Genomic DNA, 21,672 nt, shown 5'->3' on the forward strand with positions numbered 1-21,672 from the left:
GCTCAATCATGGCCAGTAACATTTAATTTATCCATGATTTCCATGAAATAGCCTGTGTACAGGAGCCCTCCTAATACTGGAAAATATGTAACCATGATAAGCCAAACATTCATTTGAGCAGGTGATCATGATCCCTTAAGTTGATTTTATAGTCCTGGTAATCAAGCCTCTAGAGTTCAAAGGAAATTTAAGATGGAATTTATTTCTTATTTTGTTCAACAATAGCTGATAAAAATATATTATGACACTAATTACAATTTGATTTGATTGGGATAGGTGCACAGTAAATGGGATACCAGGCATGGAGTTGGGAGGACCTGAGTTCAAATTGACCTAAGAATGATACCTAGCTGTGTGACCCTAGGCAAGTCATAATTCTTTTTGCCTAGCTCTGCCCTTCCATCTTAGAGTTGTTACAAAGACAGAAGGTAAGAGTTTAAAAAAAAAAATTAGTACTTTTTAACATTCCAATTATCTACCTGGGTCTCAATTTCTTAATCTGTGAAATGAAAGGACTGAATTAAATCACTTTTAAGAATCCTTTTTTTTTAAAGGTATTTTCTGATTTCTAATCCATCAAAGTTTATTCACTCCATTAAGAGAATTGCTGACAGTCATTTAATAATTGTTGAACAAATTGATTTTGAACCCTTTCTTCATATGAATCCAGAAAGTATGATGAATACTTGCTTTTCCTTTAGAGTACTTAAATTACTGTGTCTTTAGAGCCTATATTTTAAAGTAAAATTTCAAAGACCATTGCCATTCTATTCAAAGTTTGCTACAGGTTTCATAGCATTTTTATTCTTTTCATTCATCTTCTACAAACTACAGTGATGGGTTTAGATTTTATGTTTAGTAAATTCTCTAGACTTTTAAAAAGTGTTTAATACCATGATGTCATGAAGAATCAAGTTGGAGCATTGGAAATACACATTCTAGTAAAATATGTAGATGTGTATAATCACATGTTTTCAGGCTACTTTATGAGAGCAAGGCAAATGCTGGCTTGTATGCACCTAGCAAGACTTCACATGTTTTATGACTGGAGATATAATCTGCTGGACATGTGCTCTCCTATTGGAGTGCTTTTGTTAACATTATAAACCACTTTCCTGTTTGTTTTTCCATAGAGAGCACAATTTCTCTTTCTGCAAATGTAGATACCAACTGTTTGTTCAGGTCTCAGTAATATATACAAAAATAAAAGTCTTTGCCTGCTAGGTGCATGGCATGCTAATGGAGATTTAAAACTTAACATTCTAGATAGAACTGGAAAGGGCCTTAAGAAAATCTTAAAGATGAGGAACTTCAATTGAAAAGAGAGAGTAACTTACCCAAGGTCACACAGCAAGTGGCAGAGCTAGGATTTTTATTGAGGTTTGCTCATTCCAAATTCTGCAGTCATTACACAGAAAATAGAAAGTTTACACAGTGCAATATCAAGGAGAGAAGACTTTGAACAACTAGGGAGACCAGGAAAGGCATATAGGAAAGTGATATCTGGCTATTGTTTGAAGGAAGCTAGAGATTCTAAAAGCTGGAGCTAAAGGAGTACATTCCAGACCAGGGAGACCATCTCTAAAGGCACAAAGCCTGGAGAAGGAATACTATATAGGAAGAACAATTAAAAGGTCAGTTTGACCATTAAGCATGAAAAAATGCATCAAAGGTTGAAGTATAACTAGGATTGGAAAAGTAAGTAAGAGCCAAATGGTAGAGAGTAGAAATGCTAAACTTGAAGATTTGGTGTTTTTTTTTTCCCCTGTGGATTATGGAGTAACTGAAGAATCTTTAATAGGAAAGTGTCTTTAGATTTCTGTATTGGGAATATCAGTTTGGCAGCTATGGATAGGATAGATTGGACAAGAAAGAGAGTAGAAACAGGGACAGACTCAACCATCCTTTAGGTATAAGATTACTGAACTAATTCTTCTTAGTATAGATAGAAGGCAGTACTCATTCCTCTTTTGTCTCTAAGAGTATACAGGGCAGATGGTATATTCAACATAATTTTTTTAAACTTTCTAATATTCATTTGTACTTTCAGTTATTGATATTCCAGAAGAGTTCATAATATTGTGCCTGCAAGGGAAATCATGACTTTTATCCTGATCTTCAAGAGGTACACATCAAGTGAAACCACTCAGAGAGAAAATATTTGATTATTTAAGAATATTGAATGAGCATCCTTTTATAATAATTTTCATGTTAGAAAAATAGGAAAGCTACTTTTGTTTTCCTCCTTTGAATCCAGGAAGAAAATCTTAATATCTGTAGGGCTTTTATGTATAGATGTTTGACCATCCTATTTTGCATTTGGGAAAGTAATATATTGATTCCATTAACCAGATGGCAAATTATTTCTAAATAAGTTCCTGTGTGTGCTGTATGTATAAGTGAGTGATCTGGTGGCTAATGTCTCCAAATTTTAGCCAGGGTAGTTCTTTGATGACTGATTCAGTTTCTTGCTAAGTGCCTTAATCAAATCCTTTCTGGTTTGGTAGTGTTAATTCACATCGCTCCACCCAAGTTTCTTAATCTGTACAATAAAGGAGTTAGGACTAGATAGCTGACATTTATAAGAGTTTTCAAAGCATATTTTCTCATTTTTTAAATGATATATTAAAATATATTTTGAATTTTACTCTTTCCAAGAAGTATTTTCATAAAAGTACACAGCCAAATAAATACAGAGGATTTGTGTATGAAACCATAACTCCCCATGTCATGTCAATTGATTTTAAAGCCAAAAAAGCATATCATAATTCCACCTGTTACTTTCAAAACAGCCCTTTTTCTGTGCTTCCTTTTTTACTAATATGCTTTTCCCAATATGTTTCAATGCCCCCTTTCTGGGCATCATTTGAATTTCTCTCAACCCTCCCCTCCCCCCGTCTCCCTTATGTGGATCAGATGTAGGCCATCCTTTCCTCCTCATGCCTGTTGTTTGATGTGTTTCTGTACCATAAATTCTGTGTTCATCTCTCATGTATACTTTTTGTTTGAGTGGGTTTCACCTGATGCCTGCTTCCTCCAACCCCGTTCTCTATGTTTTGTATACTCTGATTCTCATATACCCCAATTATGAGGAATAGCAAGTTCCAGCCCTTTTTTTACAAGATTGTATTTTACTCTCTCCTTTTTCAAACCTTCATAACAATCAATGTTCTGTTATGCTTGCTTTAAAAAAAATTTATTTCTTCAGTACCCTTTGAAGGCATTGAGGTTCTGAAAAGACACTGGGGTTTTTCCCCCTCCCTTCTTTTAGGATATTAATTCTTCATTTTGCCCCTTCCAGTTGCTCAAGTAAATTTACCTTTCTGGGCTACTCAGCTTTTCAATACTGATCTTTTTATCAGAAATGCTGAAAGACTGTTTGTTCTAATAAAGTTTCCTATTAACTACACACCTCTGCCCCCCTCCAATCCCCCAGTGAGACTCCATTTGTGTAGGATAAGCTATTCTAGGTTGTAAACTTTTTATCTTCTGTTTTTTGGTATGTTGTATTCCAAGGATCTCTTTGTCAGTTACTTTGTTAGTTGCCAGTAGACTTTGTGTGCAGTATAGTGGATTGAGGGCTAAACTTAGTCTCGCCTCTGATATTTTACTAGCTGTGTCCTTGGACAAATCACTAGTCTTTATGAGCTTCATTTTCAACATCTGTAAAATGAGGGATTTGGATTCCAGCAGAACCTCTACCGAAGCTACCTCCAGCTCTCAAGTGTGACTCTGTGATGTTACCATTCTTTCTTGCCTGCTGTGATATTCTAATTGGGGTAAAGGGGAAATTCATTAAAAGTTCTCTAGCAAACGCAAGACAGAGCCTTGGAATCTTCAATGCCACCATATCAAAGTGATCTCTTCAACCTAACTAGACTTGCTGAGTCTCACTCACTTCCCTAATTCCATAAAGAGAAGCCCTCTGGGAAAAAGACAGCTAATGGCCAGAGAGAATACTTCAGAGTCACTAGAAACATGCATACATAAAGTAAAGAAAAGAGAAGCCAAAGAAAACTATATAGTTCTCTCAACCTGTCCTCTAATAAATGTACACCAATTTTTCCCAAACTAACGTATTTCTCAGTTGTGACCATTGGATTATGCAGAGGTGTGCTGGATCCAGCTCATTCATGCCAACCTGAGCCAATTGTGAACATTTACACCTCAGAAATCAGCAAATTTTACAAATCAGGGCCTGATTCGTTGATTATCTGGACTAAAGAAAGGAATGAAGACAATGTTAATGCTAATTAAACTTATTTTTTTCTTGTTTTTAAAAAAAATCTCATTTTTGTTGCTTTTGAGTTCTAAGAGATTTCCCTCCCTCCCAACTCCAAACTGGGGGTCACTTTTGATGTGAAACTATCTATTATATAATTCTGTATATCAGTTCTGTCTCTGGAAATGGATAGCATATTTCTTCACAGGTCTGTTGTAAATGATCTGAATCTTCATACAACTTATTAGTTTGGTCATTCACATGAACCCATCAAACTATTGCTATTACTGTATACAATATTCTTTTGGTCTGCTCGTTTCACTCATTTCATGCAAACATTTCTGTTTTTTCTTTTCTAAAAACCATATCATTTCTTATAGCAATGTTGATTAAACTTAAAGACGCATCATGCATTTGCAGAGAGCTGATACCAGAACATTCTTGACTACTAGTCTATTGCTGGCATTAGCTCCCTCTATCCCCATAAAAATTCCATCTCTGACACTTGCTAGTGGTGTGGCTCTGGACAAGTTCACTAATAGGAGCTCTAGACAACTCGCTTAAATTGAAGAGAAGATACTGACCTGAATCAATGGAGAGAATTTCCTTTTCTGGGAGTTCCCCTTTGGTGAAATCACAAGTACCTTCACTGTCCCTTGTTCTACCTGGACACTAGAAATTTTATTTCTGACTGGAGTACCCTCATCATCTGTCCTACCTGGTTACCAGCTACTTCTTTGCTCTCCACTGCAAAAGTCAGATCTTGTTCAAGTCTTAATAACCCCTTGTGGAGTATTACAAAAGGTTTAGTCTTATTCCACAGAACTGCCAGAATAATTTTCCTAAATCACATTCCCATTCAGGAATCTATAATGGCTCCCTATTATTTTAAGAGAAAAATATAAACAAAAACTCAAGCCTAGCATTTAAGGCCTTTCACAATCTGATTCCAAGCTGTCTCTACAGACTTGCTGTACATTATTCTTTTTCATATATTCTATATTCCACCTGAGTTCTTCAATGCCATTTGCCACCTCTGTCTTATTACAAGCTATCTTCTATACATAGAATATATTCCCTTTTCATAGAATTACTAGCTTCTTTTAAGGCCCAGAGTGTGTCACATTAAATGGAAAGCCTTTCTTGATTCCCCTAGACATGAGTACACCATCAAATTTTGCTGTATTTGCTTTTTTACATGTTTCTTGTACGAAGAAAATGTAAACTTTAGGATAGTGATATTTTCATGTTTTTATCCCATCACCATCACAGAAGCTTACATAGAAGCAAGTACTAATTTTTCTTCTTTTTTAGTTATTTAGTATTTTTTCTTGTTTTTTTAAAACCCTCCCCTTCTGTCTTAGAACCAATATTAGTTCTAAGACAGATGAGTAGTAAGAGCAAGGCAATGGGATTAAGCGATTTGCCTAGGGTTACACAGGCAGGAAGTGCCCAAGGCCAGATTTGAACCCAGGAAGACCTGGCTCTCAATCCACTGAGGCACCTTTAAAAAAAAATACCCAAAACTTTTGCTTTAGAATCAATACTATGTATTGGTTCCAAGGCAGAAGAGTGGTAAGGGCTAGGCAGTGAGGGTTAAGTGACTTGCCCAGGGTCACACAGCTAGGAAATTTCTGAAGTCAAATTTGAACCTAGGACCTCCTATCTCTAGGCCTGGCCTCAATCCATTGAGCTACCCAGCTGCCCACTAAACATTAAAAAAAAAATGAGATCTAAAAATTTCCCCCTCTTAACCCTTCCCTTACTGAGAAGGCAAACAATATGATTTGACACTATATGAAATCATGCAAAACAAGAAAAAGTGAAAAGGCGATATTTCGATTTTCATTCAGTTCAATTCTTTCTGGAGGTAGAATTTTTCATCAAGAGCCCTTTGGAATTGTCTTGAATCATTGTCCTGATCAGAGTAGCTAAGTCTTTCACAATTGATCAGATATATTGTTATACAGTGTTGCAATTGTGTACAATGATGTTTTGAAGCCAGCACTTTTTAAATGCTTGTGTTGAATGGAGGGTGAATTTTAGAGTAAGCAGGTAGCTCCAAATTGTTTGAGGGACTTTGGTCTTTCACGATAGAAACACAAGGTCCATGGGTGTGGTGGGGGATGGAGCTGTAAGGTGTTTTGTAGGGGAAAGGAAAAGAAAAGGAGAAGAGAGCATATTAGTTTTACAACATGGCAGGTTATCAGGTCTAGTTTATAAAACCATAAATAATTCAGTTTATATCCATCCTGCTGTAAAGAAGATGGAATGAATGATGAAGGAAAAGAAATGGTCATGAACACATAAATCTCTTTTTCCTCTTTTCTCATCTGAATCACTACAGATTTAACTTTGAATAACTTTTAGAACATAGTTCTTTGAATTTGGTGAGAACTTACTATAATCTACATTAGGGAAATAGTTTTAATTAGGAAGAATGATTTGAAATCCAAGACTGCTTAGAAGGGTGTTGGTGAGGACAGTGTTTTACACAAAGCATTTTGAGACGTGGTCTCCTAGAAGATTGGAGTGAGACTGGATAGAAATGAATGTGGGAGACCCCAAAAGATAATAACACTATTTTGCCTTCCACTTGGGAACTTGGTACCCCAGATGAATAGGGTGCTAGATCTGGAGTTAGGAAGATCCAAGTTTATTTAGCCTCAGACACCAGCTAGCTGTGTTACTGGCCAAGTTACTAAATCTTCCATTTTTTTTCATCTGTAAATAGGAATAATAGTTGCTATCTCAGGTGTGTTGAGAGGAAAAATGAGATCTTTGTGAAGTGTTTTTCACACCTTTAAGGAGCCCAGTATTTTGGTTATGTCAACTTTGTTATACCTTTAATTTTCCCTACAGTGCTAAAAATCATTCTAGAGTTCATTTGGGTTAACAAGCGTATTCATAGAGGCTGTAGGAAGGAATCAAGGCAGTAAACAGCAATTACTACATGGAAAGAAAGCAATCTAACCTAATAAACAATAATGAAATGGGTGTTTTGAGGACTTAAAATGACCCTTAGGTTACATGACATTTTGCTTTTCCTGTAAGTAAGTAAGGTACAGGGAAAAGAGGGGGAATTTTGTAGCTTCCTGCTTTTAAACAACATGCCATAGATACTTTCAGCCATAGCGGAAAAGAGCCCTGGCTTAAGGATTCAGGGTGTCCTAGAGGGTCATTAGAACAGTTTCCTTTTCCATTTACTTTTCCCCATGGGACCCTGAAATTTGATTTACAGAAATAATATTAATTATAATGATTTATGTATTTTATTATCCATACCATGAAGTACAAAGTAACAATTATGCCTGTCTCTAAATGTCAGAGAAGTGGTTTTACTTTCTACTTTATAATATGAAACTCTTAATTTCAGTTTTTATAGATTCCTGGTTTTATAACATACAAAGCCAAAACTAGAGTGGGACATCCAAGGCTTTCTCCTATCATTCCAAATTTATAGGGCTGTAGCATAGCTATTGGTCCATCAGTAGTTTTGACCTAACAGGGCTTAATACCTATTTTGGAAAAATAAAGGCCTTTCCCTATTTGCTCCCTGTCTAGCCTTTTTGCCTTGTGTCAGCCAAATGCTTATATCCTAGGATCTCTCTTTGCCACCCTTCTTCCCATTTGCTTTCAATTGAGAGTGCCTTTTGCACTGCTTGCCTTAGTGTGGTTTGCTGAATTTTTCTATTTTCCTGCCTTAGTTGTGACTTTAAGAGCAGGACACTCATAGATTTGGAGAAAATACTCAGAGCTATTTCTGCTTTATCCATAATCATCTTCAAAATTTAAATATTCAGGTCTAAATGGTATGGAAACTTTCAGTCTAGTCCCTAAAAGCTATTAAGCTAATAGAAGGGTCAACTACAGGTTGCCCAGGGCTATGTAGTGTTAATGAAAAATCTGGATTTCTTGGATCATCATGCCTAGGTCTGACTCAGGTAGACAATAGAAGGAATTTCAACAGATGTAATCTTAACTTGCTGGATAGATTGTGGAGGGGGGAGAGGAAGGTCAGTACCCAACATTTTGGCAATGTTTTGCAGTTACTAAGGAAAATGAATGAAAGATGGAGTGACTTGCCCACTGTAACAATCAAAAACATGCATTTGTTAAATACCTACAAAATTCTAGAACCCTGCTAGGCACTGGGAAGCACAAAAACACATGAAATAGACTTTCCTACTGATGAGTTTACCATTCCAAGTTTCAATCACAGTAGAAGAGTGGCTTGAAACCAGATTCTCCTGACTTTGAAGTTGGCATGCCATGCTTGGTAAAAATTACATGTAGACATAAAAATTGTGAGCATTGGTTAGATATATTCTTGGGAAACCCATAAATTGTAAATTGTGAGCATTGGTTAGATATATTCTTGGGAAACCCATAACTTGTCAACATAGCAACAGGTAGAAACAGCTGTACTGATTTAGAGGTAAAATTGCACCTTGGATACCTTCCTAATCTCAAAAAAGAAAATGAGAGGCATCATGATTTACTTGAGACAGAGTTTGAAAAAGACCACAGGATTATAGCCTCGGAACTGAAAGAACCTCAAAGGCTAACAGATCCAATTGTCTTATTTTGCAGAAGAGGGAACAGGCCTAGGGAAGTTAAGTGACTGTAGAAGTCCCATAGTTAATAAACATCACAGGTGATATTTGAATGTCAGTCTTCTGATGTATAGAAGTGCTCCTTTCTGTTTACTACTCAAAGGCCATTTTATTTGAGATTAAGTAGCTGCGTTGTCTTGCTGTTCTGACTAGTTTGGTTTTAATTAATCTGAAATCTAGCCATATGTCTGGTGGATGATGCAACTTCCTGTCCGAGTGGGTCCTCAGTCCCTTCCAGAGCTCTCAGTGTTGTTAATGGATGAGAGGTTTTAACCCTTTCAGGCATAGGACCCATTTCAAGGGCAGGGATTGTCTTTTGCCTTGTTCTCTATTCCCAGAGTTGACAAGGTGCCTGGAATTTAGTATGTATTTAATGTTTACTGACTCACTACTATACATTAAAAAGTTCCTCATAATAGTAGTTGTACAATCAGTATCCACCGATTGTTGGCTACCAATGACAAAAAGCCACAATGCATTCAGCGATGCTTTTAAATAAATTTATATTTTCTTAATCATATCTGAAAAAAAGCAAGAGAATGTATATTATTTGGAAAGGCCAGAAAAACTTAAACCCATTAGACACCAAGTATCAACAAAATAAAACTACCTCAATCCTATTATTCATGATGCATATTTTGTCGGAGTTAAATAGAGAACTATGTAACAATGCCTGGCAGCCACCATATTGATACCTGTAGCATTTCTGTATGTTTTATACACTTTTATCCACCCCACAGAAAACCTCTCTTTTGCCTAAGCATAGAGGTTGCTCTTTGACCCAATTACTATAAATTCTCTTTCCTTTCAGCTAGCTGACTTAACAGTCTCTGAGCTAAATGAGTAATCACTATTTCCATCTGGCAGAAATCCACTGGTTTTAGTTACAAGTGCTGCCTACTTCCTAAGGTTCTTTTAAAGAACACCTCAGAAACTAGCTGTGTTGACATCTAGCAAGTCACTTAACAGCTTTGGGTCTTGGTTTCTGTATTTGTAAAATGCACCCAGACTTGCCACATTGCTACAAATATCTACTTTTAAAAAATATGCAAAGGAAGCAATGGATTATGTTTCCAGTGTAGGTGAAGTGATTTAATCTTATGTAAATTCAGCCCAATTTCTTTAAATCTAGAATTGTTCTATTTTTATTAGATATTGTATATATGAACAGATTTTTAGCTTGAAATTATGATCTAATTGAAGTCATTTTGACCATCTTAATTTTTTCTATAATATTTAAAATTTATATAATTGATTTTTTACTTTAGATGATACTGTAAAATGCTTTTTTAAAAGCAGAATATGCTAATAGCACAATTCCTTATGTATGTGAAAGACAATGAACACAAGTAGAAATAATTTTTACACTCAAAGGTTACATTAATTATAGTGTTTGAATATCTGTATTTAAATATTTAAGTTATAGCACCTTTTCAGTGATAGTCTTGGAAATTTAAACATGCTCACTTGTTATGGCTGATTTTTGAATAGTGTAAATTCCTTTATCCTTATTCCTTAATCCATTTGAACCAATGGCGAACTACTTCTGATCTATCCCTGATGCTTCTGATTCATTCCTGGATAGAATTGAATGGATTATTTTTTCAAGAACTCTTAAAAAAGAGCATTTCTTTTTCTTTTTTAAAAAAATATATTTTATTTGATCATTTCCAAGCATTATTCGTTAAAGACATAGATCATTTTCTTTTCCTCCCCCCCACCCCCCATAGCCGACGCGTAAGTCCACTGGGCATTAGATGTTTTCTTGATTTGAACCCATTGCCTTGTTGATAGTATTTGCATTAGAGTGTTCATTTAGAGTCTATCCTCTGTCATGTCCCCTCAACCTCTGTATTCAGGCAGTTGCTTTTTCTCGGTGTTTCCACTCCCATAGTTTATCCTTTGCTTATGAATGGTGTTTAAAAAAGAGCATTTCTTAGGGAAATTGATTTCAATCTAGGACCAATTATGGAGCTCTTATCTTTCCTATCATCTTCCTTGAATTAGTGAGACCAGCCAGTGCTATTTTGACCTTGGTTTGGACCTCAGTATAACTGCTTTAATTGACTCCTCTATGGGAATAGAAAGAATGGAACCATCCTTTGGGAAGGTGGAATTTATTTACACATTTGCTCTATTTGTGTAAATATTGAGATTTATGGTTGTTTCCAATTCAAATATAATCCATTTAAAATATTTCTAATTTCTAGCTCTCTAACAATGTAATTTTGGTTCAGATGTTTATTTTGTCCACATAAATTTGAGCAGCAGTATGGTATATTATAGTGGATTCAAGAGGACCTGGTTCAATTCCTGCTCCTGACACAAAGGCCATGTAACAATGAGCAATATACTAAATTTCTTCCTCAAGACGATGAGCTATAAATTACAAAGTAGTTTTTTGTATGCTTGAATGGAGTTGCTCATAGGGAGTAATCTTCACATTGATGAAATCACAGATTTGGACCAAGTATGGGCCCTCATTGGGCCCTGGTTTGTTTGTTTTTTAACTGTAACAGGGTGGTGGGGGGATGACAGCTAAGTGCCTCAGTGAATTAAGAGCTAGGCCTAGAGATGGGAGGTCTTGGATTAAAATCTGGCCTCAGACACTTCCTAGCTGTGTGATTCTGGACAAGTCACTTAACCACCTAGTCTAGCCCTTAACTGCTCTTCTGCCTTGGAGCCAATATACAATATTTATTTTAAGATAGAAGGTAAGGGTTTTTTAAAAAAAGAGTGGGGAGAGGTTAGATTCTGAAGCACCTTCTAGTTCTCTATCTATTGTACTGTGACATTTTTGTCATGATAAAGACCACAGTTCACAATTTAGAGGCACAGATAAGGGAAGCCCTCTTGTTATTACAAGCCAGAGAGATCAAGTGATTGGCCTCTTCTCTCTGTCAATGAACTCTGAATTGTAATCATTTCAAATATATATAAAGGATATCTGGCTTCATTATTCTCAGAGCAGGAGACTACAAACTTTCCTTTTTCTTCTCCTTTACCTTGAGAGGGAGAGCCCATTCACTTACTGCAGATTAGGTCAATTGAATCTCTTTTTTTGCCATGTAAGAGTAACTGCTGGCCTGATTCCCCACTTATTAAGTCTCTCAAGGATATATTTGTTGATCCAAATGAATCAGTGGTATGATTTCAAGTAGCATAGGAGAAATTAAAGTTTAGCCATCTGACAATTGCCTTGGCCTCTATGAGAAAGGGGAGTTGAAAAAGTCAAAATTATTCTTGACGTACCTCTATTTCTGCCTCTCTCCTTCCAGTGTCTTTTGGTTTCCCAGGGGTCCAATAGCTTTGGAATTCTTGTTGTCTGAAACATCTGAGCATGTGCATGTGAGCACATACAATGGGAGAGTGTATATATATACACACAGAGGATGTGTGTTGCCTATTTGGGTTACATAATGTCCACATGACCTGTCTAAATGTGATCTACAGGGAATGATGAATAGATCTTTGGACTTATTCCTTTTTTTGATTCCTTTCTGGAACAGCCATAGAAGAAAGATGTCACAAAGCTGGTCACTGTTCTCAGAGAGAGGAATCCTGGACCGGAATGACACCTCTGACTCCCTAAATATTGCTGCTCTAGGGAAATGATTTTGTTCACACTGCCCTCTTCAATGTCCCTGAAAGCAATAAGGATGCAACTTGGCTGGGATCAAAAGACTGGATCTTTTTCCACCAAAAGCTAGCGTAATCTGTAGTGAATAAACCTATTTATCCTAGGAAAGAACAAATAGAAATAAAAGTTAGATAGAATATACCAGACAATTCACAAATAACAAAAGACCCTACTTGGAGCAAGATATTTCAGCTCAACTAAGCGAGAAATAGTTCCCTATTTCATCCAAGAGGAAATGCCCTAGTCTCTAGGGAGGAATGCTGAAAATCAGGGACTTGATGGGGTATAGGGGAGGAGGGCGAGAAGGGGAGGATAGCTTTCAGTTACATGTATGCCTTCTAGTCTTTTCTTTCCCTGAAGAGGGTCTGGAACTACCCATGTTCTCTGAAGAAGAAAGTTTTTCTTCTCCCAAGCTCTAGCACTAATTATCCCTTATATAGGCATGCAATATTATTTTTTTAAAAGCCCAATACTATGTATTGTGTTTTTTTTTTGAAAATTTAAATTAATTTAGAATATTTTTCCATGGGTACAAGATTCATACTCTTTCCCTGCCCTCCCAAGCCGATGCACAATTCTGTGTTTTACATGTGTCATTGATCAAGACCCATTTCTATACCATTAATATTTGCTGCTAGTGTGATCATTTAGAGTCCATATCCCCATCGACTCTTGTGATCAAGCAGTTGTTTTTCTTCTGTTTCTATTCCCACAATTCTTCCTTTTGACTGTAGATAGCATTCTTTCTCATAAGTCCCTCCAAATTGTCCTTGATCATTGCATTGCTGCTAGTAGTGTAAGAATTAAAAATATTTCTACCCAGATATAGATTTTATAAAGTTTATTGGAAGGGAAGACTAATGTTCCTAAGTAACCTGACTGCATGGTGCTTAGCCTGCCAGTCTCTTCCTCATTCCTTCCCTTACCCGCCTGCTCTTTCTCTTCTTTGTTCTCCCTCTCATTTCTCCCGTGGTTCTCCCCCAAGTAATCCCCAACTTTGACTTTTATTGGCGTACCAAATGTACACAGACACAACCCTGGTGCAGCTGTGGTATGTCAGGAATATTTGATAGACAGGTAAATCTCCTTAAGAGGGGGAGGGTATTAACTTCCTTGACACCATCTTCCCCCCCCCCCCCCCCGTGATCCTTTGGGAGACCCATCTCCCCAATGGATCATTTAAATATAACTATCTTATAACCCTAAATACCTTCTAGCTAAAAGTACATATAATATTGCATTTTTCTAAGAGAGAGTTACAATACTTAGAGATGGGAGTAAAATACAAAAATTGATTGATAAACGCATTGACAAAATGCCAATTAGGGGGCAGTCCCCTTTGGCACAAGAGCTTACATTCAGAATAAATATATTTAACACCTTCAATTCAGTTCATTATATCCCAAAGTTCATTCTAGATCTTTTGATGCAGTGTGTAGCTTCTTCAGGCATCTTCACAGCACCTTCTCCAAAATGATCAACTTCCTTGATTTTGGGATGTTAGAAAGTTTCTTTTCCTGAAATTTCTCCAAAAAAATTTAAGCCTTGGATTTTTAGGATAATTACACAATCTCCCCTGAGTTATGAGGTATATATAACAATTGTCAAAAGAAAAAACAAACCAAATCACCCAAATAAAAGTAAAAAATAATGAAATTCTGTATAGAAATAAATGATTAAAAAATATAATTCTTACGTGAATAAAATTCTGAATTAAAAAAAAAACTGTAACAGGTTCTTGAATCACAGCAAGGCTCTATTAAAGTGACTTATGTCCCACAAGCCTGTAGGACAATGGCAACAATACAGCACTGTACCCATTTGCAGCCAGGACTACAGAAAATTGCCAAACTATAAGAGAGAAGGGTCTTAAGTTTCAGCAGCAAATGGGAAAAATTCCCTGGTCTGATTGTACCATCAGTGTTAGAGATAGGGAGAGCCAGGATGATAGTCAACCTGAGGCACTTGACTCAAAGTATTGCACATGGAATGTGATACAAGGAGTCCTTCATCTTAACATGTCAAGTGCCGCAACCTGGATTCTCACACTAGGTTCATGTCCTTTTGTACTAGTGTAGAAGTTCAACAATGCTCCCTGGATTAGATTTGGTCCTTTTTGACCTTGTGCTACTTGGCACTGTATATTGGCTCTTTTGTTCCCTTCTGGAATCAGACATGATCATTTAACAAAGTCCGATAACATTTATCAATAAATGGCAGGTTTCCATAGTCAAAAGCCTTTTGGGCATGTATATTACTAGGACTAATAGATACTGTAAACTTAATCCTTCAAGTAAAAAAACAAACATTAATACTGATCTCATGTACTTCAAGTATCACCAAGATTAGGAAAAAAGAAAGAAAATATCTCATTACAACCATAAAGAGAAATTTTTTTAAAAAAAATCAAATTTCACAGTTCACATTCCATGTGACAATGTGTTAGCCAAGTAGAGGCACAACACAAAAGGTGCTCATTCAAAAATGAAATTTATATCACTCTTAACTTGGCCAGGAACCACAGAGTGAGTGTACATACTTTTTTCAACAGGTAAACACCTTTTAAAAACAGTAGTACAGGGGGCAGCTGGGTAGCTCAGTGGATTGAGAGCTAGCCCTAGAGATGGGAGGTCCTAGGTTCAAATCTGGCCTCAGCCACTTCCCAGCTGTGTGACCCTGGGCAAGTCACTTGACCCCCATTGCCTAGCCCTTACCACTCTTCTGCCTTGAGGCCAATACACAGTATTGACTCCAAGACGGAAGGTAAGGGTTTAAAAAAAAAAACAGTAGTACAACAAAAAATACAGATTTTTAAAAGTACCCAAATCCCCAAAATTATAAGAGCCCATTTAAGGATAATTGCAAACAAGCCTATTCCTTGCAGCCATGAGAGGTTCTACCAGCTATCACTAGGATCCACATGAGTCTCTATAGCTATTTGCTGTTTGTCATTAAAAAGCTCTGAAGCTCAAGTTCTCCAGACCTATTTACATAAGAACAAGAAGACTGATTAATAAATGCATAAGCACCGACTGATGTGGCAGTGAGCATGTCGAGGGCTAATCGATTTTGTAAGACTGTTTTTGCTAGAGTCAATCTCCTACAGATAAGAGATGGCTTTAGTGGTTTGAGAGATGGCTTGAGCTGTGTCTTGAGCCAATCTTTTAGCCTCAACTGATATATTCCTAGCAGTCTATCACTGCCATCATTCCAAAATTTGGCAAAAGAACCCAGAAAAGCCTCTATTCTGCTGATGAAGAGGCTACTGAATTTGGCCTTGACCTCTTGGGTCTAGAATCCCACCTTGAACCTAGAACTTTGACTGTTGATTTGTCTATCCAGCCAGTATTGTGATCATGCATGGATACATGTGGAATAACATAGGTCAAACCATAAGTACCATACCATCCTGGTGGCTGGGTAGAGTAAGCTGAGGAGTTACAAATATAGAACTGTCCAGGAGTAATCAAACCCCATGGGAAATCCTCCCTCCTCCAGGATGAGATTGCAATAGCTGTAAAAGGCATGTACTTAAACGCCCCATCCATTTCATTTTTAAGCTGTACTCTAGCACAGATAAAAGTGGAGGTAGGGAAATATTATGCTTGCACTGTGCCTTGTACCCCATGTATTTACTACTACTCAATGAACCCTTACCTCTTCTTACACATAAGTCAAAGGTGGGCATATGATCAGTCATAGGTAGTGGTGAGTCTAGATATCGGGAAATTACTTCTGAAGACCCACTAAAATCAACTGAGATTTTCAGCTCATCAAATTTTTCAAAGGTCACTGATACAGGTCGTAACCATTTCAATGGGGTCCACTCAGCATCATTAATGTGACAATTAACAAAAGCAAAAGGAGCAAAAACCTGTTTAGACAACATGTTATCTCCTTGTGTTGCAAACTGTGGTAATGTCTCATTACTGTGGACTGGAATTGTTGCCCATGAGAAAACAGAGCTCCGATGGATCTGGTGACACATCTAGCACCTATGAGGACCAATGGCATTTCCCTGGAAAAGAGTTTTTCCAACTTGTCTAGACTTTTATAATGGTATTATCACCAGTCCAGTCATAGGGAGAGGGTACAAATAAGGGCAGCATAACAGAATATATAGCTAATAGCCAAAATACAGTAATTGAGGGTGACATAGTAACATGGAATATGACAGATTAGATTGATATGTGAATACAAAACCAAAATCAAATCTTAAAACAATTAGGAAATACAACGAATGTAACAAGGTACAATCAGTCAACATCAACAGAAGGTACCCGTTTTACATGGGAGCAATATATCCAGGAGTCCTTTTCTCCTATTTTAATAGCTGTAGGAGTGGATAACAGTACTTGAAATGAACCTTCCCAGGTAGACTGAGTCACTCCAGCACGCTGAAAGTTCTTTACATACACTTTGTCTCCTGGGTGTAGGTCATGGAGCAAGAAGTCTAGAGGTCCTGCTTGTACTGCAGCTCCAGATTTGTGGAGTTTTTGCAATCTGACCTGCAAATCCTGTATATAAGAAGCAATAGAAGTGTCCCTGCCTAACAATGATGTGTAGGCAGGAGTAAAAGGCTTAGCCTGCATTGAGGGGTGTCCAAAAAAAGCATCTCAAATGATGAGATATGTAAATCTCCCCTAGGTCTGCTATGAAGATAAAACAAAGCTAAAGGGAGGACTTCGGGCCATTTTAAATGGTCTCAGTACACAATTTTCCAATCATGGTCTTAAGTTCTCTATTCATTCTCTCAACTTGGCCTGAGCTCTAGGGGTGATATGGCACATGGAATTGGGGAGTGATCCCCAGGAAAGAATAAATCTGGGACAAAGCATTATCAGTAAAATGGGTTCCCCTGTCTGAATCAATTCGTGCTGGCAGGCCAAAGCAAGGGATAATTTCTCTTATAAGCACTTTAGCAACAAAAGCTGCTGTGGCTCGGGCACTAGGAAAAGCCTCTGGCCATCTGGTCAGCTGGTCCACTATGACTAGGCAAACTTTATAATGTCCAGCTTTAGGCATGGTGATAAAGTCAATTTGTAGATGCTCAAAAGGTGTATAAGCCAAGGGATGCCCACCAAAAGCCTTGCCTCAAAAAGCATGTTGGTTATATGCCTGGCAAGTGGAACAAGCTGCACACACTTTAGACGCTATACTAGTTATACCAGGGGCTAAACATACCTTCTTGACAGAGTGCCAAAGTGACCATTTTTATGCACTGATTGGCATAGTTGGTGATAAAAAACTTATAGGGAGCAGGGTTTTCCTTCAGAGGACCTCCATACTCCATTTATCTGTTTTGCCTTAAATTGTTGCTTCCATTTTCCCCTTCCTTTTCAGTGTAAGAAAGTGATAAATCTGCTTCATTTGTTATTGCTAATGTCAAAATTAATTCCGGTCCTTCTACAGCTGCTAACTTTGCAGCAGCATCTGCCCGGTCATTTCCCTTAGAGACAAGACCAGTTCCACCTGTATGGGCAAAGCAATGAACTACAGCTAGGGCCTCAGGTAACTGAAGAGCAGAAAGAAGTTCAGTAATAATTTCTCCATTTGCTATGGTTTTTCCAGCTGAGGTTAAAAATCTTCTCTGAAACCATAACATACTGACTGCATGACAAATTCCAAAGGCATATCTCAAATCAGTATAAATTGTTGCCTTCTTACCCATAACAGTCATACAGGCATGCTTCAGGGCTATCAGTTCTGCACCTTGAGCACTTAAATTTGAGGGCAGTGAAGCTGACCACACAGTGGCAAATTCCGTGACTACAGCAGCTCCAGTGTAATGTATACCATCCTTCATAAAAGAGGAACCATCAGTAAATAAGACTAGATCTGGATTGGCTAAAAGGAATGTCCAGGAGATCCTCCCAAGACTTTTCAGCCATGGACACTAGAATTTCACAGCTATGTAAAAGGTTCTCCTGAGACTGGCAAATCAGGAAGCAAGGTGGCAGGGTTAAGAGTTGTACAATGTTTTAAAATTATATTTTCATTGTTTAATAAGGTTATTCCATATCTCATGAGTCTCTGATCAGAAAATGTCTGTGTCCTCTGCACAGCTATGCCTCTACTTCATGTGGGCACATAATCATTAATGGACAACCCAATACCAAGTCAGCTGCCTTAGTTGCTAATAAAGCTGTGGCAGCAATGCCTCTAAGGCATGGTGGTGCTCCCAAAGCTACTGGGTCCAGCTGGGCAGAGTAGTAAGCAACCGGACGTTGAGCTGGTTCCTAGACTTTGGGTTAAAACACCCAAAGCTACCTCTTTTTGTTCATTCACATATAAAGTGAATGGTTTATCATAATGTGGGATACCTAGAGCAGGGGCAGATAAGATAGCTTGTTTTAAATCTGACAGAGTTGACAAGTGTTCCGGTCATAATCTAAGCTGTTCAGTGACTAAATCTTTTGTTAGCACTATAAGGGGTTTTGTGATTTCCCCATAACAAGGGATCCATTGTCTACAAAAATACTGTTGCCCCTAAGATTGTCCTCAACTGCTTCTTAGTAGTGGGATCACTTAATTTCTGAATATCTTCAATGCACTTAAGAGGAATAGAACAGGAGCCAGCAGTTAAAACAAACCCTAAATATTCCACTTTGGGGAGACACCATTGAACCTTTGCCTTTGAGACTTTGGGGCCTCTCTTGTATAGTGCTAACAGAAGATGTTTGCTATCCTCTTGGCATACTACTGCATTTGGTGAAGCCACAAGTAAATCATCTACATATTTAATCAAGTGACTATGTTTAAATTGAATATTATCTGTATCCTGTGCCAAAATTTGAGCAAAGAGGGTGGGACTTTTCACATACCCCTGGGGCTGACGACACCATGTCCACTTGGAGCCTTTCCAGGTAAAAGCAAAGATATGCCTAGAGTCCTCATGGATTGGTATAGAGAAAAATGCTAAGCACAAATCCACTACAGTAAAGTATGTGGCTGTGCCAGGAATAGAAGAAATTATTATGTTTGGGTTTGTAACCACAGGATGTTGTTTTATGGCATGATTATTCACAGCTTTCATATCTTGTACAAATCTATATCCACATTTCCCATCAGGGCCTAGTTTTGTTTTTTTTTTTACAGGGAGAATAGGTGTATTATATTTGGATTTGCATGGGATTATTATCCCTTGTTTTATTAATGATTCTATCACTGGGGAAATACCTTCAATTGCCTCTTTTGAGAGGGGATACTGAGGAATGGAAGGAGGTGGGGAATTTTTTGTCTCAATCTGAACAGGATCAGCTGATTTCAGTAGACCATAGAGACTCAGGGATATCAGCTGAGATTTCAAATTTGGGGGGCTCTCCCACATCCTGACTGTCTGAAAGAAGCACAGGAAACAATTTTAAACATTCCTCAAGCAATTCTAGCTTCGTAGAGCCATCTGGAGAACATGTTATTGTGGCTCTAAGTTTGCATAAAAGATCTCTCCCTAACAAATTTGTAGGGGAATTTGGCATTAAAAGGAAAAAATGTTCCACTGAGAGGGGTCCCACAGACACCATGCGAGAGGAAAGCTTTTCAACCTTTAGAGGTGCCCCTCGATACACCTATTACATTCAAAGAGTCAATAGGATCACATGCAGAATCAGGTTTATTCATTAAAATGGACCTAGAAGCTCCCGTGTCTAACAGTAAATCATAATATGTGTTCCCAACTTTTAGGGTCACATGAGGCTCTTTACTTTGGGGAGGGGAAAGGACTGGGATAACAGGCATTAACACATCAGGGTCTGTGAAGTCGAAGGTTTCAACCTCCGACTCTAGATTATTTCTCCTCCCCTCAAATCATCAGAAAGATTGCTGGCTATTTCTCTGGGTTCCTTCACACTGAGTACAGTGGTCATGGTGTAAGTTATGAGCTGATTAATTTGATTGGCTATTTCTCCTATTATTGACCTAGTTCCTGAAGCTTCTATTTCTATTCACCCCATTTCTTTTCCTACAGTCCATAAATACATGACCCACCTTTCCACAAAATAACATGTTAGTGGTTGTTTTGTGGATTCTTGTAAGGGAGTTATGATCTCTCCTTGCTTTGCCTTTACAACTGTTTCAGTTAGTTCCTTCATTTCCTTCCTCAATGTCTACTAAAGTAGCATTCTCTTTATCCTTCTCACTCTGTATAGAAGTCAATTCCATTATTTCCTTCCTTAATCCTTCTACAAATCAGTGCTCTCCTTTTCCTTATGTCCTTCAAAAGTATAAACTGCCACTCTTTTTAATTCTTCAAGGTCCGTAGTAGACCAATTTGGACAGCTAGTCATAAAATAATTCCTAACCACCTTAAAACTGTTTTTCACAAATTGTATTCTGATTTGTCCAAGGTCCCATTCCCTATCCAGATCAAGCTCAATATATCTTCCTCCCAGCTTGATAATCCATAAATTGGGTGGGATTTTTGCTATCTTCTTGCTTAAGATTTTCAAATTTAGTCCATGTACCAGGCCTATCAGAAAAGGCTTTCTTAGCTTTTATCAATACATTTCTAGCCTGGTATAGTTGTAAGTAATCTTGCTCTAAATTTGGGTCCCATTTGGAATCTTCAGTTGGCCAATGAGCTGTTCCCTTTCCTTGGGCCTGATTAACTAGAGAAAGAATCTTATTCCTTTCCCTTTCTGTTAGCAAGGCCTGGAGAAAATCTTCTACATCAAGCCATGTGGGATTGTATGTGTGAAAAATACTTTCAAACTTATTTTGAAACAAATCCCACAAACTCATCTTCATATGAAGGTGTTTTTTTCTTTGAATCTATCAATGTCCTGTGGATAAAAAGGTGTATGATGTCTAATGTTTACTAAATCTCCACGTCTGTTGTATGTGGGGACAACTCTTAGAGAGAAAAGACCTTTATTTGAATCATCTGTGGCAACTGCTGCTTGGTCTGTGTTCTGGAGTTCAATAGAGTGGGTGTAGTGAGGCTTGTAGGGGAAGAGGGCGGGGTGGTGGAATGGAGCAGGTCAGCAGGTGGGGAGGCAGAGTGAAAGGATCAGGGGTGGGGCTGGGGGTGGGGTGGAGAGGAACAGGGGAGGGGCTGGAGGTGAGTGGAGAGGAAGGGGGTGGGACTGGGTATGGGGTGTAGAGGAGTATGATGGGAGAGGTCTATAGGGATCACAGCAAGGTGGGTAGGAAGTAGGGTAAAGAAAAGGGTTGAAGTAGGGATGGTATGGGTAGGG

General features: G+C 37.9%; 1 protein-coding gene across 1 annotated transcript in view; it reads left to right on the forward strand.

Moving 5' to 3' along the window:
* Window positions 1-21,672, forward strand: part of PAK2 (p21 (RAC1) activated kinase 2) — a 147,515-nt gene that overhangs the window by 109,502 nt on the left and 16,341 nt on the right. The window lies entirely within an intron of this gene.

Source organism: Monodelphis domestica, chromosome 4 (assembly GCF_027887165.1).
Source record: "Monodelphis domestica isolate mMonDom1 chromosome 4, mMonDom1.pri, whole genome shotgun sequence".
Classification (NCBI taxonomy): Eukaryota; Metazoa; Chordata; class Mammalia; order Didelphimorphia; family Didelphidae; genus Monodelphis; species Monodelphis domestica.